This window comes from Erinaceus europaeus, chromosome 7 (assembly GCF_950295315.1).
Source record: "Erinaceus europaeus chromosome 7, mEriEur2.1, whole genome shotgun sequence".
NCBI classification, from domain to species: Eukaryota; Metazoa; Chordata; class Mammalia; order Eulipotyphla; family Erinaceidae; genus Erinaceus; species Erinaceus europaeus.
This window is the reverse complement of record NC_080168.1, coordinates 51,465,227-51,492,098: the sequence shown is the minus strand read 5'-3', so window position 1 is coordinate 51,492,098 and position 26,872 is coordinate 51,465,227. Positions and strand designations below refer to the sequence as shown.

Below are 26,872 nucleotides of genomic sequence, written 5' to 3'. Positions count from 1 at the left end.
TCTCATCATTTTTTAAAATACATTAAATGTGGTTAGGCAGTATTTTTGTGTACTTGAAAAGAGAAATAATAGGAGAAATGGAAAAGACTTAGCTAATGACTCTTCAGCTAGTCCAAGACAAGTCCTGGGGAAACCAACACACCGAGGGGCTGGCAGGTTGTTCTGGGACACTGACTTCTCCTCTCCTAGGTCCACTGACCACACAGCCGCAAAGTCTGGAGGCACCCAAATGCTGGAAGCAGGTTGCCACCAAGATCTTCCAGATCATGTAGCATAATTCTTTGCATCCATAGTTTTGCTGAAAATGTTCTGACCCCCTAAGTCTCTTCTATTCTAGCGTTATTGTTGTTGTAGTAATAATACTTTGAAATAATTTCAAATACTTAAGGCATATGGGGGGAAGTGGCAGAAGGTCCTTGACATGCAATGTGATAGAAGAGCTTGGTCTCTCGTTGTTCTGCAAAGATGGATGTGATAATTCACATTTACCACTCCCATCCCTAGGTTGAGATTTCCTTCTTGGGAGCGGTTACTGCTGAACCACTGATCTGTAACCATGGTGTCATCAGAGCTAGAGGGTGGGATCCCACTTGGTGTTATGTGCTCAGCAGGTCTGCAAATAGCTGAGGTTATCTGGTGTGTGCTCACCTCAGAGACACCTGAGCTTCTACTCCTATAAGTGGGAGGACAAACTCTTCATTTTACTTCATAGAAGAACAGGGATAGTGGCATGAAGCCAGCCTCATGGGCCATGATCTCACATGCACAGAGGAGCAGGGTGAGGTAGGGACCCATTGCTGGCACCCAGTAGCTCCTTCAACATGTAGGTTGGTGCTCAGGTCAACGGGAGACACTTTGAGGGGTCTCAGCCATGTTCTTCTTGAACACTGATGGGACTAAGCCAGGCACAGATTTATCTGGTCCTGAGACCAGGCCAAGAATATGAGGCTAAACAGGAGAGGGTGCTGAAGAAAAGGAGGAGATGGTGGTGGGAAAGCCACAGGAGAGGAATTCCAACAGGGCAAAGCTGGGTAGGATTCTAGGAGGGATCGCCACAGGTGGCTAGCATTCTTCCCATTACCAAGGCCCTTTGGGGGACCCTTATGAAGAGAAAGGCAAGTGTTCCCCTTCCTCATGAGCAGATTCTACTGTGACTCAATGGCATTCTGGGCTCCTTCCTTAGGCCCATTGTTCTCTCCCCTTCTTTTCCTCCTAGCACAAAGGACTCACTGGGTTCTATTATGACTTCTCCCCTCCTGCTACCTCTTTCCAGTGTGGGCTACATGACAGAGAAGTGTGGCTGCTGGTGGGAGGACAAGCACACTGAATTGTAATCGAGGAGGCAAAATGGTGTGGCATTAGGAAAAAGCAATGATGGGTGATGAAGACACCCAGGGAAGCTAGGTAGAGAAGATTAGACAGGCGATTTCAAGGACATCAGAGGACTATGGCTCCCTTCTATGTTCTTGTCTCAGGTGTGGCCATGTACGATGATCTGAGCCTGAATGACAGGGCAGCATAGAGGTGCTGTGAGGCAAGGAGCAGGGCGTGCCCCTGGCTCATTACATTTCCTCTCTCCAGTGGTTCCAGCCTCAGGAAACCTGTCTGTCTAGGGTCCTGCTTTGCCACTGTGCACTTGTAGTTCATGGAAGGGGTGGATGCTGTCAAGAGGATAAAGGGAGAAGGCAAAATAAAAAAGAAAAAGAAAAAAGTCCCTCTAGTCACTACTTTGAGCAGCAGTACCCAGTCAGTGCTTTGCTTTTCGCTTGAGTGGGAAGGGCGACTTCTTCTGGTGAAGGGGTGAACAGCAAGCACCTGATTCTATTCCTCCTTCACCTCTAGACAGAAGAAGCCTTTTAAACCTTGACCAAACTGACCTTCTTGTAGGAAAAGAGGCAGGGGACACATGGTCTCAATGGGTTGTGTAGGCCAGGGCATGTGACAGGGAGAAGCATGATGGAGCGGGTCCTGCCCTTGGCTACATTCTCCCATCTTCTCCAGGAAGATGAAGCACCTAGGATATAGTGTTCAGGGATCTGACAAGGGCCAAAGTGAATATTCCGTTGACAGGCAAGTGCTGTAACATGTAAATGGAGACAGAAAAGGGCCAGGTTGCATGTTAAGAAACCTTAGCAAAACATGTCAGCTAGTTGAAGCCAAGGAGAGGAAGCCAGAGTAGAAGTCACTGTTCTCAAGGTTGGAAAACTATTGTTTGGAACAGGATCCATCTTTCTCAATAATGATGTCTTGGTCTAATGAAACAGCTTACCCTGTGTAATTTGTTGGGGTCAGGAGTAGATAAACTGGAAGAATTAACTTCCCTATTGCCACTCTATACTCTCCCTAAACATTCCAGAAATGTCTTTCTCTTAGTCAGCTAGGATTCCAGTCTCTGATCCTGTGCATACCATTGGATACAGGCATCATTACCCCCTGTAAATATAGATCAAAAGTGTTAGCAGTCTAATGAACTGTCCACATTTATTAAAGTGCATCCCCTCTTTGAAACCACAAGAAGTCTTTAGGGAGATTAGATTAGCGGCCAAGTTGATATCATTTTTCAGAGGGATGTGGAAGACGGAAGAAGAGGATATAGCTAGTGGGGCTGTGGGAGTAAGCCCTGGGAGAAGGTGGGTTTTGAGGTCCACCTGTGGCTGATAATGGTGTTTTTGGCCACAACACAAAGATTTTTGGGATTTTGTGAACCCAGAAAGACCGCTGCAGAACGCTTCTGCTATGCTCTCCTAGCACCTTACTTTGTTCACTTTCTGGTGCTTTCCTCTGAGACTAGCGGGCCCTGGGCTTCTGTTGAAATGCTCTGTGACATCTCTAAGCAGAGAGTGCCTGTCCTGCCTTCTGTGCTTATTTTATACTTAGTCTTAATTTTATTTATCTGCCCAGTTTCCTTAGGAAGTTTGTGAGTTCCTCAAGGGCAGGGACAGATATTTTATTCATCTTGGAATCTTTGTTTTTAGCATGGTGACTAACCTGTCATAGATATGCAAAATGTTGAATCAAGAATGAAGAGAAGTAGTAAAATATCAAACAGTCAAGATTGCTATTTATCATTCTAGTGGGCATTGGAGTGGCTGTATTCGATGACATTAAGACTATCAGGGCTCTGTGACACTTGGTAAGCACCTACTCTGAGGGTCTTATTTAAAAGATAAAGTGACTGAGATCCAGGAATAGGTGATTTACTACAGGTTGGGTAGATGCTTAATGCCAGTGTCTGTGCTAGAATTAGATGTGGATTCAAGCCGTTAGGACCCACCTGTAGGGAGGAACCTTCATAAGTGGTGAAGCAGTACTGCAGGTGTCTCTCTTTCTCCTCCTTCCTTTTTGGTCTCTCTCTGTATAAATAAAATAAAATATTTTACAAAAGAATTACGTGTGAGGTTATCTGTGAATTTTGAGTGTCTTTGTTATGTCACTACTTAGTGATTCTCAGGCTTTATTGCATATGGGACTCAGTTGTGGGTCTTATTAAGTTGCTGTTTTTAATTTACTAGGTCAGGGGTGGGGCTTGTAATTCTGCAGTTCTAATAGTCTCCCAGGTGATGCCAAAGTATCATCATCTAGACCATTCTTGAACCAAATTCTATCAGTGCATCATAGTTACCACTGGCAGTTCCACATACATTTTCTACTTTTAAGGTTGCCAACCTTTTTTGCTTTGTTCTTCAAAAAGAAAAAAAAATCAGAAAGGCACCTCTATATTTAAGTTCACCCATCTCCTTTCTCTCCCTCTTCCACCCACATCTCTTCCCCCCACATCTCTTCCCCTTTCAATCCTATGTGTTTTTGATGTGGGTTTTCTCATCATTGATTCTGTTCTTTCTTTTTATGCTCCCATGCTTCTCGGTTTATTTATTAATACCCCCTGATATCTTTCACACTGCATTTTCTCTTTTAACTATATTTATGTATTTTTTACTCTCCTCAGTTATTCAACACATACTTGTTAGGAACCAACATTTGTCAAATATTATCTTATGAAAAAGAATGAATTCTAGTCTGTTCCAGTAGCTCATGATTATTGGGGGAGATGTGTTTGAGAGGTTCTTCAGATACTTAAGATCTAGATGTATATTGGTAAAAAGGCTAGAGGGAATGAGATGAGCCTCATGGAGTGGCTGAAATTTAAGCTATACCTTGAAGAGTAAATAGTTTTGTAGGAGAAGAAAAGAAGAGTCATTTTAGGAAGACAGAGAATGTTGAGAGGCAAGCTGGGGTCAAAGGCTAAGCCTCCTGGACTTTCTCCACCTCTGTCCTGTTCTGCCCCCCTTCTTCCTCCAGTCAGTCTTTCCCTCCTTCCCTTCCTTACTTCTATCTTTCCTTCCTCCCTCTCTCCCTTCTTTAACTTGGTGAGAACAGCAACACAGGAACATGCTGCTTCATCAGTTAGGATTTTTATTTTCCAAATCATGAGTGCAGAGAATAAAGTCAAGGCTTTCTGGAATACCCTGACTTTTAGAAGAAGCCTGTAATATCTGCTTTAGTGATTCTCTGGTTAATAAGCCCTAGAATTGCTTATTAGGATCACCCATAGAATGAGCAAATGACACAATTTTCATCTTTGGCCATGGGGTTGCAACTAACTTTGTAGATGGCCATTATAAAGAAAGGGACAGCTGCTACCTGGTTTGTAGCCAAGGAGAGAGCTCGACCATGTCTCAGACCCTGCTCCTCAGAATGAAGGCCCACCTAGCCCCATGTGTTTGCCACTCAGGCTCCTCTGCTTTTTTGAGTGGCAGATGGAGCCAGGGAAACTGAGGGGCTGAGCTGCTCCCTCCCAGAGAATGTACAGACATTTGGGGAAGAGCCTTTCTAGAAAGGCCTGAGATTTCTGAAGCATCCTTCATGGAGAGGCCCAGGCATAGAGATGACAGCTTCAGGCACTGCTTGACTAAACTGGAGCATCGGTGCTGATGGGAGGCTGGATTCGAAATGGCTGTCCTAAATTTTATTGATAGCTGTTTCTCCTTCCCAGCTCCCCACTCCTTTTTCCCCCTTCCTCTTTCACCATTCCTGGCTATTTTGTAGTTTCTGTTCATTTCATTGGCAAAAGGAATCTAAACTAAACTTGGTGATGTTTTGGAGAGAATGTGGTGCCACTCGCTGCCTTCTGAGACTGATGGTCCAAGGTAACTTGGGTTATGGTGGTGGTGAAGTCTCAGTAATAAGTCTGTGCTGTAGGGATGAGAGGGGTGGGGAGAAGCAGAGTAGACCCAGAAGGAGAGACAGGCTCCAGACATTGATCCTGCATGGAGTCCAGGTTGAGAAAGTGGGGAAGACTCTGTAGTAGAAAGCTTTCTAGATTAGGACAATTTGAAGTTTCGATTAATTAACTCAGTCGACTCCCCAAAGGCCAACTCTGCTCCATACACGCCACCCTCCATGTCTTTGTTCACTGCCTGATTCAGACAGCAAATTTCCTCCTGTCTAGTTAAAATTTCTCATTAATCTTTATATAGATGCTCTCGGGGCATCATCTACTTAGACTTTCTTAAATCAGATGCTGTTTTTTTTTTTGAGAGATGGGATTTTTTTTTAAAAACAATGGCTGGATATGAAAGTCTGCATTGTTCCGGAGGGAAGCTGGGAGCCTAAGAAGAAACTGGAAGATTGAACGACATCTTTAACCTATCCTCCCAAAGCTGACTGTCCATGGTGTAATACTGTGGATGCTGTGGACCAACCCTCCTTGCCCCAGGGCCTTAGACTGGTCACTTAGCAGCTTCCTAGCATATTGCAAACCTGTGTGTGTATGAGTGTGTTTGTACACTGACTTATCCACTCCTTCAAGTAGTTAAACAGAATCTGCAGCACACTAAAGGTGTTTGTGCAATCTAGGTGTGTGTGTTTGATAGAAATAGATAGGAAGTTTGTGGGGGTAGATAGCATGATGGCTATGCAAAGAGACTTACTTGCCTGAGGTTCCAAGAAATAGATAGGTAGATAGATAGATAGATAGATAGATAGATAGATAGATAGATGGATAGAGATGGGGTGGTAGGAATGTTTATGCTGAAAGGTCCCTTGGAAATTCTCAACCCTCACTTAAAGCTGAGAGAATAGTCTCTGGTGAATCATACAGTCCAAAGACACATACACATGGCACTGGCTCTCCCTGCCCCTGCAGTGCCTCCCTCTCCCTCCACAGCCCCGCCCCTCCTGTCCTTGTGGCATTTGCACACATTTGCATACACACATCCCTAAGTACAGAGGGGACCAGGGCATTGCTTCCTTGATAGGCACTGGATCTTCAAAATGTTAAGTTGGGTTGCAGAGATAGCTCATCTAGCAGAGCATGTCCCTTGCCATGTGTGCAACACAGGCCTAAACCCAGACACTACATGGGAGATACCACAACATTAGAGGAAGCTCTGATGCTGTAGTGTCTTCCTGTCTGTTACTGTCTGAATGAAACAGCAGCCCAGGATCAGTGAAGTCACATATGCATGAGGCTCTGGCTCTGCAAAAAAAAAAAAAAAAAAAAAAAAAATTCAGCTCCTACCTAGGAGCTGCCTGAATGACTGAACAATAATGGAGAAAATGGTGGCCTTGAGTATGAGAAGCTCACATTTGCTTCTGCTTGTGCTATTTTACTTGGTAACCATGTATAAACCACTACTTGGGGCCTTCGCTTTGGCCTTTCTGAACTGGTGAGTTGTGCTAAAACAGGGCTTTTGCATCCAGGTTCAAGACAGAAATCACCTGCTGAGCTTCGCAGCTATAAGGACAGAAACCAGAACCACCTACCACGAAACAGTGATGCCCTTGCTCAGGCTGTAGCCCAAGAATTAACATCTTCCAGGGAGCCTGATTTGTGGTCACTGAATGAGTTTCCTGGGGTGTTCTGATGGAGTGCCATGCTGGAGAACCAGCGGGCAAGGCAGCTGACAAGGCCTCTGTTAATTCTACAAATAACAGAATTCAGCAAGTTGATGTGTGGAGTGAGCCCATCACTGTTGTTAGCCTAGTAGAGCGCCCCAGAGGCAGAGGCTGAGGGAAATGGAGGGACAAGTGCATGTGCAGTGGCCCCGTGCCATCTGGCCCCTGTGTTGCCCTCTCTCAACATGGTGGCCCCTGACTAGGTGTAGAAAGGTAGAGCTGCCCCGTACCCTGGAAACAGGTGTGGCTGTGAACTAGGGTGAGTGGCCCTGGGTTCTGCAGACCTCCTCTGTCCTACTTCGTCAGCATCGAGGATGCCCCATTTCTGGTTTCTGGGAGAAAAAAAAAGGCTCATTTTGCTTCTTTGAAATACTGTAAATGCAGGAAAACTATTAATAAACAGGGCTGGCTAAGAAGACCCTGATTGACTAGTGAGGGGTGTGAATGGTGCAATTATCTTCATGCTGGTTGGGGTTCACTAGCCATGTCACCCTCCCTCTTGGTGCCTGAAGTAGAATATTGCAGCACAAAGAGGAGGAAGAGGGTGGGAGGCATTCAGCGTCGCTTCTCTCTGACTGTAACTTTAATCACTGATTGTTAGGCTGGCTGGGTGAATAGCTTTCTCACATCCTTCCCTTTGGGTTCCCTCCTTTCCCCATTTTAAAATAAATGTGAACTTAAATGTGCATGAGGTGAGGAAAAAAAAATCAGACTTATGGAACAGTATACCTTTATAGGGACAAGGAGAGAGAGAGAGAGAGAGGAGAAGAAGAAGAAAAAGAAGAAGAAGAAGAAGAAGAAGAAGAAGAAGAAGAAGAAGAAGAAGAAGAAGAAGAAGAAGAAGAAGAAGAAGAAGTATGAGTTCATTCTTGTGCACCTGCTGAAAGCAGTTGGAGATGAGAGGCTGGTAGTGTGGTTGGGACTCTTGGTGGTGTTTGGTAGGTATGTAGAGATATGAGGCACCAAATCTTTTGCTAGTAATAAACATTAAGTGTACTCGTTGGTCTGAATTTCCTCACGTCCGTGTTTGACTCTATGTAAGAAAAACATCCAAGTCACTGGCTACTGCAGCCTTTTTCTCTGGGATTATACCACACAGATCAGCTTTATCTTTGAGTTCTGTGGGTCCAGGATTGATGTAAGGAGAAAGTTTTAGTCCTTATCTGATTTTGTTCCTCTCTGGGTCCTGGCTGTTCCTTCTGCTCACCTAGTTCTGCAGAGAACCCTGCCCTGATCAGCCATGGCCCCAACTGTCTGATATCATAAGCTGATAGACCAAAACAAACAAACAAACAAACAAACAAACAAACAAAGCCTGCCATGGCCCAAATACTCATACCTGGACTTACATGAGTTTTCTTGGGTAGGAGAATGCACACATCTTGTATGTTTGAAAATCAAAAAAGACACTGGATGAATTTTCTTAGTGCCTACACATACACGGGAAATCATTTTGTTTGTTGATTAATTTGTCATTTTTCATGAGAACAAGATTCATGCTTTCTGTCACTCTGTGTCCCTTGGTGCTTGGCAGAATGTTCTGTGCATGTGAACAGTGCTCAGCAAATGCTGGTTGTCGATAGAGATGAGGACAGAAATGATTGTGTGCTTGGAGGATAATGTGAATGGTTCCATTTCCTAGCCACCCAAGCACCTCTTGGTGCTTTTGGGTGAATTTTCCTGGAATTGAATAGATGAGATTATTTTGGGTGCTATCTATAGGCCAGCAGCATGAAAACATACCCAGATTTTAGTGCCTCTCTTCTTTGTTCAGAGAGAGTATTTCTTCAAAATGCTCTCACTCAACACTAGTTATATTTTCTACCTTCTGACTCCACGGGTAACACTGTCCTTTCTTCAACATCTATTTCAAAGGCTGTCTCACTCATGGAGTTTCACATGATTTCCCCAACTAGAAACAAACCCTCCCAATTTGGTTGTCTGTGTATTATTCTTATTTTCCCTCTGTAGTACTTTCCTTATGATGAATTTTGGGACAGATCCCTTAAGGGCATTCTCACCTATTATTTCTCAGCCACTTTTACTGTGATGGACTTTCTGGAGTAAATAGGATTGTGATTACTCACCTTCTCTTCTTTTTATTGTGTACCTATCAGCATAACATTTGAAGTTGTCTCTGAGAATTGTGAATGCTCTCTCAGTCACCATAGCAGGGAATCTGGTTTATTGGTTAGCATGGATGCAAGTTAGGGAAGGGAGTAAGAAAGTTCTGGATTCAAGTAACTGGAATTCATAGATAATGTTAGAGACAAATGGTAGAATGAAAATGCTAAGAGTTATTGATGTCAGTCCCAATGCAATGATCATTTCTAAAGAATTGCCTCACTGTTGCTTTCAAGATAAATTTCTGATGAAAGACTCTTGGTCCATACTTGAAGATCTGGGGTGCTGGAGAGATGAGGGGAACACAGAGATGCTATAGAAGGAGGGTGGTGCCTGGGTGGAGGGTTGGATGTACTAACAAATATTTTGGGGAGATGTGACATTTTAACCCAGAGACAATACAGTCTTGGAAATAAGCATTTTCTCAGTAAGAAAATGATAGAAACAAAGACAAGAGACAGAGAGAGAAAGAAATTGGACCTTGAATTGTAAGTCAGTATTTGTGATATGCTCATTATAACCTAGGTTATGTTAGCCGATAATCATTACATATATTTTACCACAAGACTCACATTATTATTCCTATTTCTCAGATAAACTGTGAGAGTTAACGGGCAATATGTGGGTCCTCTGATTCTGCTCCTTGGCTCTTGATGTCCTAGAGATCCCTTTATGTAGAAGATCAGAATTGATGAAAGTAGGAAAAACCATCTGATCAGCATGCGTTGGAAGCTTCGGCTCCAAATGACGTTCTTAGAGCCCTTCCCTCTGGGCTTAGCTCTTGGCAAAGGGTAAAGTTGTTTTCCAATGAAAAACTGGATCCCAACAAAATAGCCAATTTCTGGACCTTAATTTAATTGAGTAAGGACAAAAGGTGAGAAATTCATGGCACTGACAACAGGGATCTCTTTCATTTCTTGTGATGGCTAAGGTTCATTTAGGTAGTGTCTCCTCAGCTGAGTCCAGCTATTCTGTAAATACATGCCATCCATTACTCCCACACTTGGAAACTGCTTCTGTTAAGGGGAAACAGCCCTCATCTCTCTCTCTCTCCCCTCATTTTATCCTGGACTCTTTGGAGACCTCCCATTTTCCTGTACATACTTTTTCTCAAACCAGTTTGTATATTTTGAGTGGAGAGATGAGCAGTCTGGAATATTGCCTGTGGCTGGGATTTTATTATTCACAGGCATCAATATTGTTATTCTTTGACTTACACATGCCTCATCCCATAAAAGTATATGAGGGAACTTGTTTTGCTTCCAATATCTTTATCAACTCTTGACTTGGAGAGCTACTTTATACAGAATAAATATTGGGCTGTTGGAAAAGTCATGATGTATTTTTGTATGCTTTAAAAAATTTATTATGCTTTTATTTATTTATTATTGGATAGAGACATGGAGAAATTAAGAGGGGAGGAGAAGGTAGAGAGGGAAAGAGACAGAGAGACAGTTGAAGGCCTGCTTTACCACTCATGAAGCTTTCCGCTGCAGGAGGGAACTGGGGAGGGGGCTGAACTCAGGTCCTTGTGCACTGTAGTGTGTGCAGTTAACCAGGTGAACCACCACCTGGCCCCTTTTTCTATGTTTTTCTGTGTGTCATGACTTTTCTGACAGCCCAGTGTGTTGCGTATACAAATTATACATTTAAACCTCTAGGGGAGAGGCTGTGTCTTGGTGCCATATAGAGTTCTGGACATTTTCCACTGACTTGCAGAGATGTTGTGAGGAAGGAACTCCAGTCAAGGGACCAAGAAACCAGTCTCCCACCTCAGCCCTGTCTCTCCTCACAGCTATGATTTAGGCAAGACATGCAAGCTTGCTGAACCTGAGCTTTCATCTGCAAGGGAAGATAGTTACTATGCTGTGGATTGGATGAAGAAATGTGAAGAATCTCCTTAAACCAGAAGTTTTAATAAGCACAGACTCAGCAGTATTAATTAATAACTCTACCCTGCTTGGAAGAACAGCCTTGCAGTGACCTTCAGTGCAGTTCATGCACTCTCAGTGGGCAAGAGGAGAGAAAATATTTATGGGGAATGGGCCGAGGTGGCACAGTCACTGTATTCTGAACTCAGAGTGGTCCTTCAGCCCTGTGATCTGTATCTTTTCATCTTTGGTCTGTGTCTCCTTCTTGAGGTTCTATTTCATAGCATTTAACTAGTTTTCACTCCAGCTTTATGATCTGCAGCTTGGCAGTAAATGTTTATGGTTGACTTGAATGGCCAGAGACTTAGGAAACACATTGTGTTGTGTCCAGTTGCACATAATGGGGGCAGTGGAGGGTAGAGGTGAGGGTATAGGGCAGAATTTGAAGGGTGGTAGAAACTAGATATTTGTGGACCCTGTTATCATTTTTTTCATGGGACACACCCGAGACCTTCATGCAGAAACACAGCAGAAATTATTGTTAACAGAAGGTAAAGTGGAGTGAACTTCTGGCATTTCACATCTCAGCTGCTTCCTGTCACCTTTTAGCTTCAGTTTTCCTAGTCTCTTCCACTGGTGACTTTTCAGGGGGGCTAAGAGAACAACTGCCTTCCTCCTCCTCCCCCCCTCCTCCTCCGCCACCTTCACTGCTGTCTGGTGTGGTGGCAGGTGCAGAGAAAGTCATGTTTGGCAGTAGGGGGTCAGGGACCAGATTGTCAGGCTTACATGCCTGCCCCTTTTTGATTGGTTTCTCAGGCAAATACCTTTATTTTTCTGCACACTCAGGTTCCTTCCTAGAAAATGTAGTTTCAAACATCTTGGCTTTTTAGTTATTGTATTTGGTGACTATTTCACTTTGATCAGAACTTGTCACAGAGTAATTATCAACAAGCATAAATGACTATGATCCCACTGCACCCCTGCCCTAGGCCCCAACACTGCAAACCTGGATGATAAGGCTGCAGTGTAGCCTCATGTCCATGATGTCCTTTCTGATTTAGAATGTTCCAAGTCAAGACTGGCTTTGACTTCTTTGAGTATCTCACCAAATCACAGCTGGGTAGAGAAGGAAGTATAGTCATCAACTGACATGCTCTTAGAATATTTGGAGAACATGAATTCTTAGTACCAAATAAAGGAAACATGTAGGAGATACTCACAAATAGGAAACAACTGTAACTTTGGACCATGAACTGATCAAGCAGGATAAACCAGAAAGCTTTAAGGAAACCTGCAAACAAACATGTATTTCGAGAAAGTCAGAAGAGTTTTTCAATGAAAGGAGACAGACATAGACATGTCATTTTGAATGCTTCTGTATAAAAGTTCTTCTTAACAGTTCTTTATTCTGTCCTACTCTTAGACCCCACTAGGAGCAGAAACTTGCACTCCCGCTTCACAGATGAAGACCTTGAGGTACAAAATGCTTTAGTGATTGTCCAAAATTATGTAGTCACAATGAAGAGGTGGAACTCAGTCCCAGCTCTTCGGAGTGCAAAGCTTGAGCTCACTCCTGTCTCCTGTTGTCATGGAGTAGCCAGAGACTGCCAGTTACCTTGAGTGAAAAAGCTTAGAGGAAGTCTAATTGAATGAGCAGAGAATTTATTCATAAAAGAAAAATACCACTGAAGGGTATATGAACATATTTATAAAAAGAAAAGGTTGTGAACCCGAAAAGGCAAGGCCAACATATTATGCAAAAGGTTTGTTTAATGGTCTGAGGCAGGAGAAATATTACTATTGACTTCCTTATACACATTCTTGTTTAACTCTGTTCTTACTTTCATAGAAATACATTTGTCTCTGGTTACTGACATATAGTCATGCATGTGTACAGACATGTATACATCACCTGGAGTCTAGCATGGCTCAGGGAGCACAAGACCAAGATAACTCTGGAAAGCATTTTAAAGCATTTAATTAAGAAGAGTAATATCAGCTCTCAAAGACATATTCTAAAATGCTTCCAAGTAGGAAGTAGTTACAACATGGCCAGTGACTACCCCTTGAGAAAACCACTGAGGACTAGACTAATATGTGAGGACCAGCTTATAGACCTTTTTAAGGAAGCATTTTTAGCCTGAAATTGCAAACTCATAAGCATACATATGAAATAGGAAGAGATAGGCACGTCCAGTAGGACATATCACCATGTACAAAGACATGAGCTCAAGCCCCTTGTCTCCAGATGTAGGGGGAAGCTACAAAGCAGTGAGGCAGTGCTGCAGGTGTCTCTCCCTCTCTGTGCCTCCTTCCCTCTCAGTTTCTCTCTATCGCTATAAAAAAAACTGGAAAAATTATTAAGACTCACATCCCCCTTCCCATTAAATGGAAGAGACCAGGCCCTCTGGCATGACAAAATGTCTTTTTACAGAGTAAATTCCCTTTTACCTGTGGTTTTCTGAGGACAGCTTGGCAGGCTGTAGGGAACTGAGATTATAGTTTATGAAAAGGCAACCAAAGTTTTAGATCAGACTCCCTCTGAGATCTTAGCTTCTATTTATGTCTTTATTTTTTTTTGTTTTGGGGATCAAACCAAGGCCTTTATACATGCAAAGTATGTGCTCTGTTGCTGAGCTACATCTCTAGCACTGAGATTTTACATTTCTCCTCCTCCTCTACCTTTTTCTAATTGGGGATTCATATCCACACCAATCGATAGCTCCTAGTGGACTTTAGCCCCCTCCCCCACCTCGCTTCTCCCCCTAGATAGAGGGTAATAGACAGGAAGAGAGCTAGAAAGTGATGAAAAAACACTACAGTACTGCTCTACCAATCATGCTGCTTACACTGCACATGTGCTCCCATGTGATAGCTAGGGGACTCAAACTCAGGTTCTCTCACATGGTAATGTGTGGACTCTGGTGAGTGAGCTCTCTGCTGGCCCAAGATTCTATTGTTTAAATAGGGGAAGTGGGATAAAATAAGTAAGTGGTACAAAAATGAAGAGGTGGATGGTGGCTGTCAGGGCACTTGAACTTGGCCTTTGTGACTGTCCTCGACAAGAACAGAAGTTCTGTGCCTGCCTCTCAGCAGGTAGGAAGTGGACCAGCTCCTGGCTGAGGTGTGAAGGGTTGTCTTTGCACCTGTGTATGTAGATCCTGCCTCTGTAGGCCATGCTGCCACTACACTCCCTTTATCTTTGCCACCCTCTTGCTCCCCACTCTTACACACACACACACACACACACACACACACACACACACACACACACACACGATCAGCAGTTCTTAAAAAGTATCCTTTTGTGTAACATCTAAAGTTTCACACAGAGTCTCAGGAGTCCTGCGATCCCTGAAGCCCGTTTGTGAGTGCCAGACTAAGAAGTTTTGCTCTAGACTCTGAGCCTCAGACCTGGACAGCCATCCTCCAGGAGGGTGGGGAGCCCAGGGAAGTGTTGTTCTTGAGACTCTAGCTCCTTTGTTCCTTCAGGATTAACCAGCATGTTTATGAGGATTTGCCTCTGTTCTTCTCTTTTCCCTTCCTTTTAAGTTTTTTGAGGATCCACCCAAAACAAGTTGACAGGAGGAGAAAAATGAAAGTAAATATGTATAGAATCCTCATAGAGATGGGATGAAGAGAAATGATAAAAGCCTTATGTCCCTTTTATACAGAAAGAATTGAAAAGAAAATCAGTTTTGGCATGTAGGTTAGTGAGAAGTATTAAAATCTGTCTGCATAGCCCTACCTCTCCATTGCTGGCGGCCAGGATGCCTTCCACCTGCCCCTTCTTGGGAGGGCACTTTTTCACAGGGGGAAATTCATCTTTTTCCAAAGACAAAGGAGTGTTTCACTGTTGTTTTTCACTAGCTGTTTCTTAAGTCCTTTTAGCACAGAAAAATCACCATACCATTGTGGTACATTATAGGCTGGTACCTCATCAACTGCCAAGCACAAGGCTCTGTCCTCTTTTTGCTGTGCAATAAGCCACACACACTGTCCTCAAAGAGTTGAGATTTGGACCAAAAGAAGGAGGCAGGTTTGAATTGTTTTTAAGATGGTAAAAGCCCAGTGATGTACACACTCTGACCATCTGGTCTACCCAGGACCAAGCTAGCATGGCCACTTGGGAGTTGGGATTCAAGAGCTTAGGAAGGAGTGAATGTTATTCAGATGCAAGTGACATGAAGGAACACTGCCTTTACCATTCTATATGTCAAGATCTTCCAGACCTGACATCTTGGCTTTTGTGTGAACTCAGAACCACTATTAGCCAAAAGTGAATTCTCCCTGAAGTGAGAGTTTCCTAAGATTTTTTGTTAATAACCTCCTTCCTGCCCAATGTAATGTGGATTGGTGGAGATTCCCGTCTTGGCTTCCATTACTGAGAGCTTTGTCTCCACTTCCTTTGGGTACCAGGGGGGTACTTCTTTGCTAGGGTTTCCAGGCTGGGCCTTCTATGGCCTTTGGACTCAAGGAAAACTGAGATTTTGGAGGCAAATACTCAAGCCCCATTACTGATGTGTCTATGAGAATACAAAGCCAGATGTCAGATGCCAAAGGGGCTTGAGAATCCTAGATTTGTCACGGTGCCACTGAATGGCCTTGCATGGGCCACTTTGTTCCTTGGCTCTCCATATGTCTTTTCTGTTACGTGTAGGTCATGGAAAGGTTAGATGAGATCAGGTGTAGAAAAGTGCCAGTGTGAGCTGTCAGAAAAGCTCACTTGGTATAGTGTGCTGCTTTTCCAGTTTTGATCCTGGGAACTTAAGTGCTGTGGTTCCTTTCACCCTTTCTCTCTGCCTTTCTGTCTCTTTGTCTTAAGAAAAAAGTGCTAGGGTACTGTAGGGGAGGGATATTGGGGCTTTGGTATGGCAGGTGTAGTGTTTATACTTTGAAGAGATATGAATTGTGTCCCTAAAAGATATATAGTCTGATAAACCAGCATTACCTCAATTAAAAAATCAATAAGTCTCCTGAACTGAGCTCCCTCACCTCTTCCACCTGCATCTTGGCTGCATCACTATGCTTTGTTAGTCAGGCAGGACAAAGAGAAGTGGCGGTGTTTGCCTTCCTCTCTGTCTCCACCTGAATGTCCATCCTGATCTGCTCCTCTTGGTCCTCCACATATCTCCCTTGCAGAGAGGACAAAACACCTAGAAGCTGCATCTGCATGTTTGCTTAGGAGGGCCATTTATTCTGAGAGAGTGATGTTTGTAAAATCTGGTGGCCTGGGGTGACCTCTGGAAATGGGAAGTGCTTCCACATAAGCCCTGGAATGAACCCTGTCAAGGGGGGACCTTCTAGAGAGATCTGGGGGGTCTTGAATGATTAGAGACAATAGCAGATGCAAGGAAGGAGGGAGCAAAAGAGAAAAAGTATGGCAAAGGCAGAGGCAAGTGTCAAACCCAGGACATCAGCTTCATATTCAGTCCTGTTCTCTTTGATGTTTCCTCCACAAAACAAAATGACATGAAGGAGAGGAAACAGAAGAGGAAGAGTTAGAGGAAGAGGACTGGTAAAGTGGAGCGGGCTGGGATGAATCTCCACTTCCTAGGAAGAGGCTGGGATGAGGAGGCTGGTGACCAGGGCACTGTTTGCCATCCCCAGGGGAAGGCGCAGTGCCCAGCAACCCTCCACCCTCCTCACTTGGCTCATGAGGGACCCTCAGTAGTGCTGGCACTCTTCGGGGGAGGGTAGAAAGCCACAGCTGTTCTGCCATCCTGGAAAGTTTTGTCTGGACTCAGGGGAGTATGTGTGACCTCTCAGTGGAGGCCAGCCAGGCTGCCTGCCTGCCAGCCGCTCCTGGGGCTCTCTTGGGTGTCACTATCACCACACTAAACCAGCCCATCATCCTGAAGACAGCTGCTGCTCCATAGCTTGCTGTAGGTGTGCTCTTTGTCTTTCCTGCCTCTGAATGGTGACAGACAGACATTTTGGGAAGGCATACAGAGTTCTGAGTTCTCAGAATGTCAAGCATTCTTGGGACATCAATAAGCCCCGCATGTTGCTTCAGTGTGGGGTTATCCCAAGGGCATCTGCTGGTGGCCTGGGAAGTTCAGGGTTAATGCCATACAGAAATAGTGTAGTTGACTAGAGTTTGAGTTCTATGACTGCAAGCTGGTGGGATGGTAGTCTTTGCAAAATCCTTCTGAGAGAGAGAGAGAGAGAGAGAGAGAGAGGGGAAGGGAAGGGAAAGGAAGGGAAGAGAAGAGAAGAAAAGAGAAGAGAAGAGAAGAGAAGAGAAGAGAAGAGAAGAGAAGAGAAGAGAAGAGAAGAGAAGAGAAGAGAAGAGAAGAGGTGTCTACCGCTCAACCATGAGTCCCTGGTCATCTGTTACCTGCCGGTGAAGCCAGCCCGGCGAAAACAACAAAGAGGGAGGGGAGGGGAGGGGAGGGGAGGGGAGAGGAGGGGAGGGGAGGGGAGGGGAGGGGAGAGGAGGGGAGGGGAGAGGAGAGGTGAGGAGAGGAGAGGAGAGAGAGGAGAGGAGAGGAGAGGAGAGGAGAGGAGAGGAGAGGAGAGGAGAGGAGAGGAGAGGAGAGGAGAGGAGAGGAGAGGATGTAGTGATTTGAGGCTCAGGGGCTGGTATGCCTTTGGTCCCATCTTGGGGCTTGCAGTGAGGTGGGTGGAAGGCAGGAACAGCCTTCCTCTGCTCACTCCTGCCTGGTGCTTGGTGCCTGGTGCCTCTGTACCATTGGGCTCCAGCCCAGATGCAGCTGGAGGACAGAGCTGCTGCCAAGTGAAGCCGTGCTCCCTGCTGCTCGCTGTGTGTGCAGGAGCCAGCTCTGGGCACGTGCATGTGGGCGTGTGTGCCTATGTCAGTAACAGCAGCCGAGCCCAGCCTGAGAATGGGAGCTAGAAACCATCCCTTCACAAGGTGTGAGAAACTTTAGCCACTGCTCTGAGGACAGCACTGCTTCTGATTTCTTACTTAAACACCATCTGTGTTCAGGTCTAGCTGGGTTGGAGAAACTACCACTCCACCCCCCCTTCCACACCTGCTCCTTTGTCTCCCTGTGTTGAACTGTGTCTGGCTGCTGGCTGCTCTGGGGAAGGAAGATGAGCCCTCCTCCTCACTCCACCCTGCTATTTCTTCAAACTCCAGGCCCTTCTTGCTGGCCAGTCCCAGGGCCCTGCTTCTCAAAGGCATAGCTGACCGATGAAATAAATGCTGTCAGCCCTTTAATTTTATGTGCAGAGCTTCTCACACAAAAATAGCTGCTATTAAATTCCTCATTCAAAGTGGATTGTTCAGATTGCCCAGAGGGAAAGAACTTTCTTTAACTTTAATAAAGCAAGTGTTTACTCATCTTCTCAGTTAAAACAGTCAACAGGCTTACCCTTTTTGAAACATACAGTAGCAAAACCTTGACATCTGTCAAATATAGGGATCTCACTGCCTTCCATGGTATGTCTTGGCAAGCCAGCCAGGTTGCTTCCTCAGCCAGTCTGCATCGCACCTCTGGGCATTCTCCTCCAGTCTAATGTCTCTCTCCTCCCCCTGGCCTTACCCTCCTGGTCTTTGAGCTTTGTTTCCTCTGCTTCCCTCAGAAGGCTTACCCTGGACATGTTCAGGCTCCTTGGTGTGTCCCTCATGCCCTTCTGTGCCATCTTGTTTCATCTCACTCTCGTAATTTGTCCCCATCAACAGAGATACATCAGATCTGCCTGTTTTGTTCTGCCACTCATGCTACTGAGGACAGATGAGGAAGTCTTCAGAGTTCTCCCTTCCAGAACACTGTGATCACCAAAAGATAGGGTGACAGTCATTGTGTGTGAACCCCAGAATCACATTGCCTCCTGAGCCTTCTCCTTCATCATGTTCACATTTGATGGTCTTTTACTAGGAAAATTTACCTCTCTCTTCTATAAATGAGATTCCAGTTTCTGGAATGGTACCAGTGCCTTAGACAAGGCACTTTTCAGGGGTTACTCTCTCCCCAGGCTCCAATAAATTCTATGGAGTCTGCCTTCAAAGTGCATTTGCGTATAAGTTATCATCCACCCCAACCCCCTGCCAAAACAAACAAACAAAACAAACAAACAGACAAAAACAGACAGTGTCAATAGGCTTTGGGAACTGAGAAGATGGCTCGGCAACAGAGCCTTGCATGTTCGTGAGTCTCTAGGTTTGATTCCAGGCACTACATATGGTGGAGCAGTGCTCTGTTCTGTCTCTTAAAAATGAATAAGTGGGGGTCGGGCGGTAGTACATTGGATTAAGCACACATAGTATGAAGCACAAGAACCTGAACAAGGATCCTGACTTGAGCCTCCAGCTCCCCACCTGCGGGGAGGGGGGTTGCTTCACAAATGGCCAAGCAGGTCTGCAGGTGTTGATCTTCCTCTCCCCCACTCTATCTTCCCCTCCTCTCAGTTTCTTTCTGTCCTATTCAATTAAAAAAAATGGAAAAAGTGGCTTCCATGAGCAGTGGAATCGTAGTGCCAGCACCAAGCCCCAGTGACAACCCTGGAGGCTAAATAAATAAATGAATAAGTAATTTTAATTAATTTTCTATTGCCAAAGCAGTGTTCTCTTTCCTGTCTTTTAAAAATAAACAAGTACATTATTAATTATTATTATTATTACTACTATTATTGTTATTATTACCAAAACACTGCTCAGCTCTGGCTTATGGTGGTGTTAGGTATTGAACCTGGGACCTTTGGTACTTCAGGCATGAAAGTCTTTTTGCATAACTATTATGCTATTTCCTCAGTTCATAAATTCATTAAATCAAATGAATTAATTCCTTTAAATTTTTTTTAAATTACAAAAGCTCTGGTTAGCTCTGGTTTATGGTAGTGCCAAGGATTGCAACTGGGACCTTGGAACCTCAGGCTTAAAAGTCTTTTGCATAACCATTATGTTATTTCCCTGACTCTTAAGTAATTTTATTATTTTGATTTTACTTATTTAACCAGTGCACTGCTCACCTTTGGTTTATGGTGGTACTGGGGATTGATTCTGAGAACTGGGAGCCTCAGGCATGAAAGTCTTTGCAGAGACTGTATGCTATCCTCCTGGCTTTAAATAATTTTAAAAAGTCATCAACCTTGGAGCCAAACTCCATGAAGTTGTCTGTTTCTGGTCATTGCACTTTTGAAAAATAGTGTTACCTCTCATAGTTCCAATTTCCTTATTTATGTAATGGGAATAGTAGTAATAGTAATAACAACAACACAGCTATTCCAAAACGGTATTTAAAGGCTAAATAAGTCACAAAGTGCTTAGCACAGAGTTTGACCTTGTGAGTATGCAGCCAGTGAATGCTAGATGTAGTGAATCACTCTCTTCTTTTTATGTTTATTTATTTATTCCCTTTTATTGCCCTTGCTATTTTATTGTTGTTATTGATGTCATTGTTGGATAGGACAGAGAGAAATGGAGAGAGGAGAGGAAGACAGAGAGGGGGAGAGAAAGACACCTTAAGACCTACTTCACCGCCCATGAAGCAGCTCCCCTGCAGGTGGGGAGCCAGGGGCTTGAACGGGATCATTATGCTGGTCCTTGTGCTTTGCGCCACCTGCACTTAACCCACTGCATTACTGTCCTGTCTGACTCCTGAATCACTCTCTTTCTTTGGTTCGTAGATAGGGAACCTCTCAGGCACACTTGGCAATGTCTGGAGACAAGTTTGGATTTCCTTTTGGGAGGGGGCAGAAAGGAGGCTGCTATCATTCTCAGAGTGGAAGCCAGGGCAACTCTGAGTACCCCATAATGTACAGGATTGTAAGGTCCAGGGACACAATTTCAGACACAATGCCCCACAATCTTCTATGTCAAGGCTGGAGACACCACTCTTTATTATTGACCCCAGTCTGTGCCTCAGCGTTATCTCAAGCTGTCATCTGACACCCATTTATGGTTCTGTTATTTTCATTCCCTCAGTCTTCAGTTCTTTGCAAAAGGCATAGAGTCCATTACAAGCTAATCTTAGTGGTCTCCAAATCTACATTTTAAGCATCCTGATTGTGTCTCTACCCCCAGCCCCGTAGAAGACCCTACCCCCAGCCCCGTAGAAGATGATGCTGGAAAGACAGGGAAGGTCTGGTGTTTGTGACCCTTCTTTATTTTGATGGGCTCCCTTCCCCCACCATTTTCTTGGGTGCCGGTGACACACTGTCCAGGCATGAGCCCTCTTCCAGTCTTTACCACTTCCTGCCAGTTTCTCCCACTGTCATGGCTACTGTGCAGAACAGGCTACTCTTGGCTTCCCGCCACCCCTCCTTGCCTCTGTCCTCCACACAGCTGCTGGGATTGTCTTCCTTAAATACTATTTTCCTCTGCTCAAGAATCCACAGTGGCTTTCTATTACTGCTTATTAGCAGGAGGAAATCCCCCACCAGGCCCTCTATGGCCTGACCTCCCTTTCTCCCTGGGCAGCCCCTAGCAGTCTTGTGCCCCTTCCTCCCTGGTAGAAGCTCACCTGCCTGGGCTCTTCTGTGTCCCTGTCCCTATCCTTGTCACCAGTCCTTGGCACACAATTGCCCATCCTGGAAAACCACCTCTCTCTCCCTTTTGCTAAACTGTAGCCGTCACCTCTTTTCAAAAACTGGCTCAAATCAGAATGCCTCTGGGAAAACTCCCTGAATCACCCACCAGATTCTATTCTTCAATCTCTCATTTTGGTCTTAGGTGCTTATTATACTCAACCTACATTAATTTACACCTTCTGGTGTGTATTTTAAAAGCTTTTTCAAATATGTTTAATCTCCTGTCCCTTCTTTGGCTAGTACCTCTTGTAGTTTTATTTTCAAGCTAATTCTCATAGCCCATATACTGTGCAATGGCCATAGCAGAACTTCCATAAATGTTTTTAAATCAGCCTGCCCTCCTCTTCTGGTAACATTGGTGGTGGATAGAAGAGCAGTAAAGGGTGACCTTGAGTTTGCCAGGCACAGGGAGCACAACAGCCCTGGACAGTGTATCCCCAGAAGGGCAGAGGTAGTCCAAGGCAGATACTCCCTGCCCACTGGCATCTGCTAGTGTCCCCTTCACGGGGACAATGAAATGTGGGTTTCCAAGCATTGCACACTCTAGGTGCTTCCAGTTATACTTGGGCAACACCAGGCCATTGTTCTACATTGTGTAGAAGACTTGGCCACTGCAATTCATTTTCAGTCTGTTTTTTTGCTTATGAGGAAGATGTCAACATTCCATTATGCAGAGAAGGAAGTGAAGGCCAGGAGCTATTTGGTGATTTGCCACTGTGGCTCGGGACAACTGTGAATTCAGGGTTCTATTTATCACAAAGTTTTCAGGGTAACCCACCCAGTTCAATGCCTTTATCTTATAGATTGCCTTGCTAAGTGATTCCTGATGGCATTAGATGAACTCAACAGTGCTCTACTCACTTTATCACCATTTCACCAGCAGGGGTCGCCCGAATTGATATACAAGTCATTTTCATCAAAACCTTGAGCCCAACACTGCCCAATACAACTTTCTGCTGTGATGGAAATGATCTCTGTGTCTGTGCATGTAAGGCTACTGAGATGGGAGAATTTACATATTCGTCACCAGCAGCAGGTGGTCTCTGTGGGTACTGTGGGTACTGCAGTTGTGGGCTGGCTCACTATTTGCTCCTGCTGGTCAGATTTAGGGACTGGCTTGATCTGGTCTCACCATCTCTGGGGGCTGACTGTCCACCATTCTCCACAGAGCCTGGTTCACCTGTGAGAGGGGGAAGAGTGAGGAGAGAGCTGACTGTTCTCCTGGCGGAAGTACTTGGGAGAAGAAACCTCTAATCCCCAGGCTCCTATATTCCTAGCAGTTTAACACCTAGCCTGTGGGACTTTACTTCTTCCCCTTGGGAGGTGGGCTGAGGTGGGTAGTTGTGGCCTTGTGGCAGCCCATGTGGTTCTTATTAAGAAAATGTACATGATGCCTCTGTCTAGTTTCCACTGAGAAATGCCCCCCAAAGTACCTGTGCTTGAAGCCTCTTTCCCAGCTCTTGTCTCTTCTTCTCTCAGGTATCACTAAGTGAATAGACATGACTTTCTTCCCATAGTCTGTATTGTGTCCAAGGCCCTACTTGCTATGTGTGTGGAGACTGGGCCCCCAGAAGTGAGTCCCCATGACTATCTGCCTGCTCTAGAGGAGAATCAGGTGGAGTATCAGAAAACCAAAAGCCCCTGGAGACTGGCTGGTGAAAGCCACCAGACTAAGGTGGGCTGGCTTGGTCTGACTCACCCTTTCTCTGCCTCTTTCTTTCCCATTTCTTCTTCATAAATTCTTTTCATCTTGAATTGCAATCTAACTTATTTCTGCCCACAAGAAAAAATGCAGGACCCTCTTTTTTTTTTCTTTTTCCCTCCAGGGTTATTGCTGGGGCTCTATGCCTGCGTACAAATCCACTGCTCCTAGAGGCTATTTTTTCCCCTTTTGTTGCCCTTGTTGTTTATCATTGTTGTAGTTATTATTGTTGTTGTTATTGCTGTCACTGTTTTTGGATAGGACAGAGTGAAATCGAGAGAGGAGGGGAAGACAAAGGGGGAAAGAAAGATAAACACCTGCAGACCTGCTTCACCACTTGTGAAGCCACCCCCCCTGCAGGTGGAGAGCCAGGGGCTTGAACTGGGATCCTTAGGCCAGTCCTTGCACTTTGAGCCATGTGTGCTTAACCCACTGCGCTACCACCTGGCCCCCAGAGCCCTCTTTTTATCTTATTTATTTATTATTGATTGTATAGAGACAGAGAAATCAAGAGGGAAGAGGGAGATAAAGGCAGAGAGGAAGAGAGACACCTGCAGCACTGTTTCACCACTCATCAAGCTTTAGCATATGCGGGCAGGGTATAGGGGTTTAAGTCCAGGTCCTTGTGTATTGTTGACATGTGTGTTCAACCAGGTGTACCCTGAACCCTCATTGATCCATGGGATATAAGGTACTGGCAAGCTGTCACCCATGGGAAATTGAGCCTGCATATTGTATGAACATCAAGGGTGGAGGAAGAAAGAACTTTCCTTAAAGTCCAGAGCACGTATGGAGTCAGAGGGAGGAATCTGAACTCAGAGTCTGTGGCTCTGGAGAAACTGCAATAAGAGAACCTTGAGATTAACTATCTAAATAACAAAGATTTGTCTCATCAATGGGAAGATTTCTCCATTCACTCTTTGTTGCATGGACCTTTGCAGCAAAGTGGGAGTTTTTCCTTCCACGGCTCCCAAACTCAGTGGAGAGACCCTGGGAAGGACTTCCTGTCCTGTTGGTGATGTTGAAGCCCATTGTTGGGCAGACAGATGTGATGCTGTGACAGACAGCCGGAGCCCATACGGAGCAGTTGGAGGCAGTGACTAGGAGAATAAGCACTTGTTTTCCACTGAGGCTTTTTAACAGAAGTGGGTGGGATAGACCAGGGCAGCTGAGACAGGGAGGAAGAGCTGTGGCCATGCTAAGAGATCTTTGCAAACTTTTCTCTGAGGAATATGTATTTTAAGAACATAATTCAAATTGCCATGCATACTCTGGTAAGTCTGAGATGCAGTTGTAGCTGTCCCCTTCCTGTCTTGCATGGCTCCTGACTGCCAGGACAGTGAAGCCTCCACAGCCTCCTGCTCACTGCAGCCCTTTCTCCTCACTCCTCTTCTGTAGTCTCTGGGCTCCACACACACCCTTCATAGACTTTCTTGTCTCCATTCAAGTGGGTCCCATCAGTCAAGTGCATCCCCTAGAACCTCTGCACCCCAGCTCTGCCAGAACTTTCCAAGGTTCTATTGCAATCTCACCTCCTCTAAGATGCCTTCCGTCACTCCCAACCCTTCAGCTGCCTCCTGCATGTTTAGGTAGGACTCTGTATTCTTCATGACTCCACAGTCTTATTTCAGAGCTTTTATAATGCCTGACTCCACCACCTGATGGCAGTCCCCGAGGGCTGTGTCTTTTTCATTTTTACAGGCTGCATGGAACCCAGAAAAGTGCACCACATACAATAGAGCATTGGATGAAACTTCTCATAGTTCTGTAGCTTGAACTCGCAGCTATGTGCCTTTATGTCTTCATTTGCCTTTCAGCCTGGTTTATCCTTTCTTCTATTCTTCTCTGTTTTTGGAGTTGAGACTTTGCACAGGCTTGATTTTATCACTTTCAGATTATTTTTTTTTATAATACAGAGGAGATAGAGGGAAAGACACACAGAGAAAAAGAGGTGGAAAGACACACAGAGTTTGCTCCGATGCCATGACACTTCCATGTGTTGCTGGGGTTAGAAGCTGGGCTGCACACATGGTCATGCTCTCTGGTCCCTGGTTCATCATTTTTGCATTATGTCTGACCTGTCTGGACCCAGATGTGGAATCAAGCTGAACAGGAGGCCTGCACCTGTGTTGCTGGTGTGTTCTGTTCAGCTCATCTCAAAATCACCCCAGCAGAACTCATCTTAGCCAACTAGAAGAAGTGCATCTTGCATCCTTTTGAACTTATTCCGCTATTCCTTGCTCTTCCACATTATCAGAGTAAGGTTTTTGGGCTAGAATAGCCTGGAAAGAATAGGGGTAGTGATTTAGGCTAGATTCTGTGCCTGCCCTGGACATGATGAAACATCAGCTATTATTACCCTTCAGCAGCAGCAATACCATTTCAGAGAATTGGCTTTGCGTGAACGTTACCCTACACTATATTGCTAAAGAGTATTTGCATTTATTTATTGGCCATATCCACTTTGAAGTAACCAGACACTTGTCTACGAGGGCATATGTGAATACACTAGTGAGAGAACACAAGAGTATCTCCTGAAAGGCATACATTCATTATCTTACGTATTACCTCTTGGTGCAAGGTAGGAAGTCCACCCTAAGCTAGAGGAAATGCAAAAAGAGAGACACAACCTCACCCCAGAATTTTATTTTAGTGAGAAGGAACTTCCCCCAGGCTTCCTTGACCTCTCATTTCAACAAAGGTGTAGATTCCAATTGGGGAGGACAATAACTTTTCAGGTTGTGCTGAACCAAATCTCCTGCAGATTCACTCTCCTTTACTAGTTTCATCCCATATACCTGATTCTGAGTCTTCCCAACTGAGGCCCTGAAAATCATGGAACTAAGACAAGCAACCCCACTATACCCTGTCTAGATTCCTTACCTGCAGACTTTGAGAACACCATAAATGGTTATTTCATGCTACTGAGTTTAAAAAGGGTTTGCTTATGTAATCTTCCACAAGAGGAACACAAGTGACCAGGATGTTTGTTTAGGCCATGTGTACATACTGTCTAACATGTTGTGTCTATTAAAAAAAGACAAGCAGAACTCGAAATTAAAAATGGATGAGATAGAACTAAATCTAAATAAACATTCTACTGTTGTCTCTCCACATTTAAGGAATGACTTTGCCCAGATCATGAGGTGTTAGAGACCGCATGTTACTCTACATATCACATACATGGCCAGAAGAGGATGTACTATGAGATTTCAGCTCTTTGAAAGGGCTTATCACAACTTCAACAATCTTAGAGGAAGAAACATTGAGAGGCAGTGATAGAGAAGGGGAAGGTGGATTGGGGAGGTGCTCAGGGATGGTGCTCAGGAAGGACAGAGACAGGTGAACTTAGGAGGGGTTTCTGTGAGGTGACAATGGGAACCCTAGATGGGGTGGATACTTATTCTGAAGCAGTGCCAGGTTTTGAGAGTTATTAGTTTCATTTCCATGAGGCTATTCATAAGGGCCATTGCTACATCCCAGCATGGGTTCTGTTTAAGGCTTAGTTGTCCGTTGGGCAGGGATGTTGTGTTACAGTTCCACTGGCACTTTGGGAACCATTACTGAGAGCTTATTCTAGGGCTGAGTGCCTAGAATATTCAGAAATTTGAATATTTCTAGGATGAAGTAGCATTAAGCCTTTTTATCTCTCATTGTAAAGAAGCTCTACTGTTTCCTGTTTGCACACAGATTATGTGCATGTACTTAAGAAACAAACAAACTTAGGCCTTAATGTGCATTTTTATTTTAAAATCTTTTTATACATGTAGAGCTTTTCCTT

At 44.7% G+C, this 26,872-nt stretch overlaps 1 protein-coding gene across 4 annotated transcripts in view; it reads left to right on the top strand.

The window, feature by feature from the left end:
* GRIN2B (glutamate ionotropic receptor NMDA type subunit 2B) overlaps positions 1-26,872 on the top strand; it is a 494,586-nt gene that overhangs the window by 3,222 nt on the left and 464,492 nt on the right. The window lies entirely within an intron of this gene.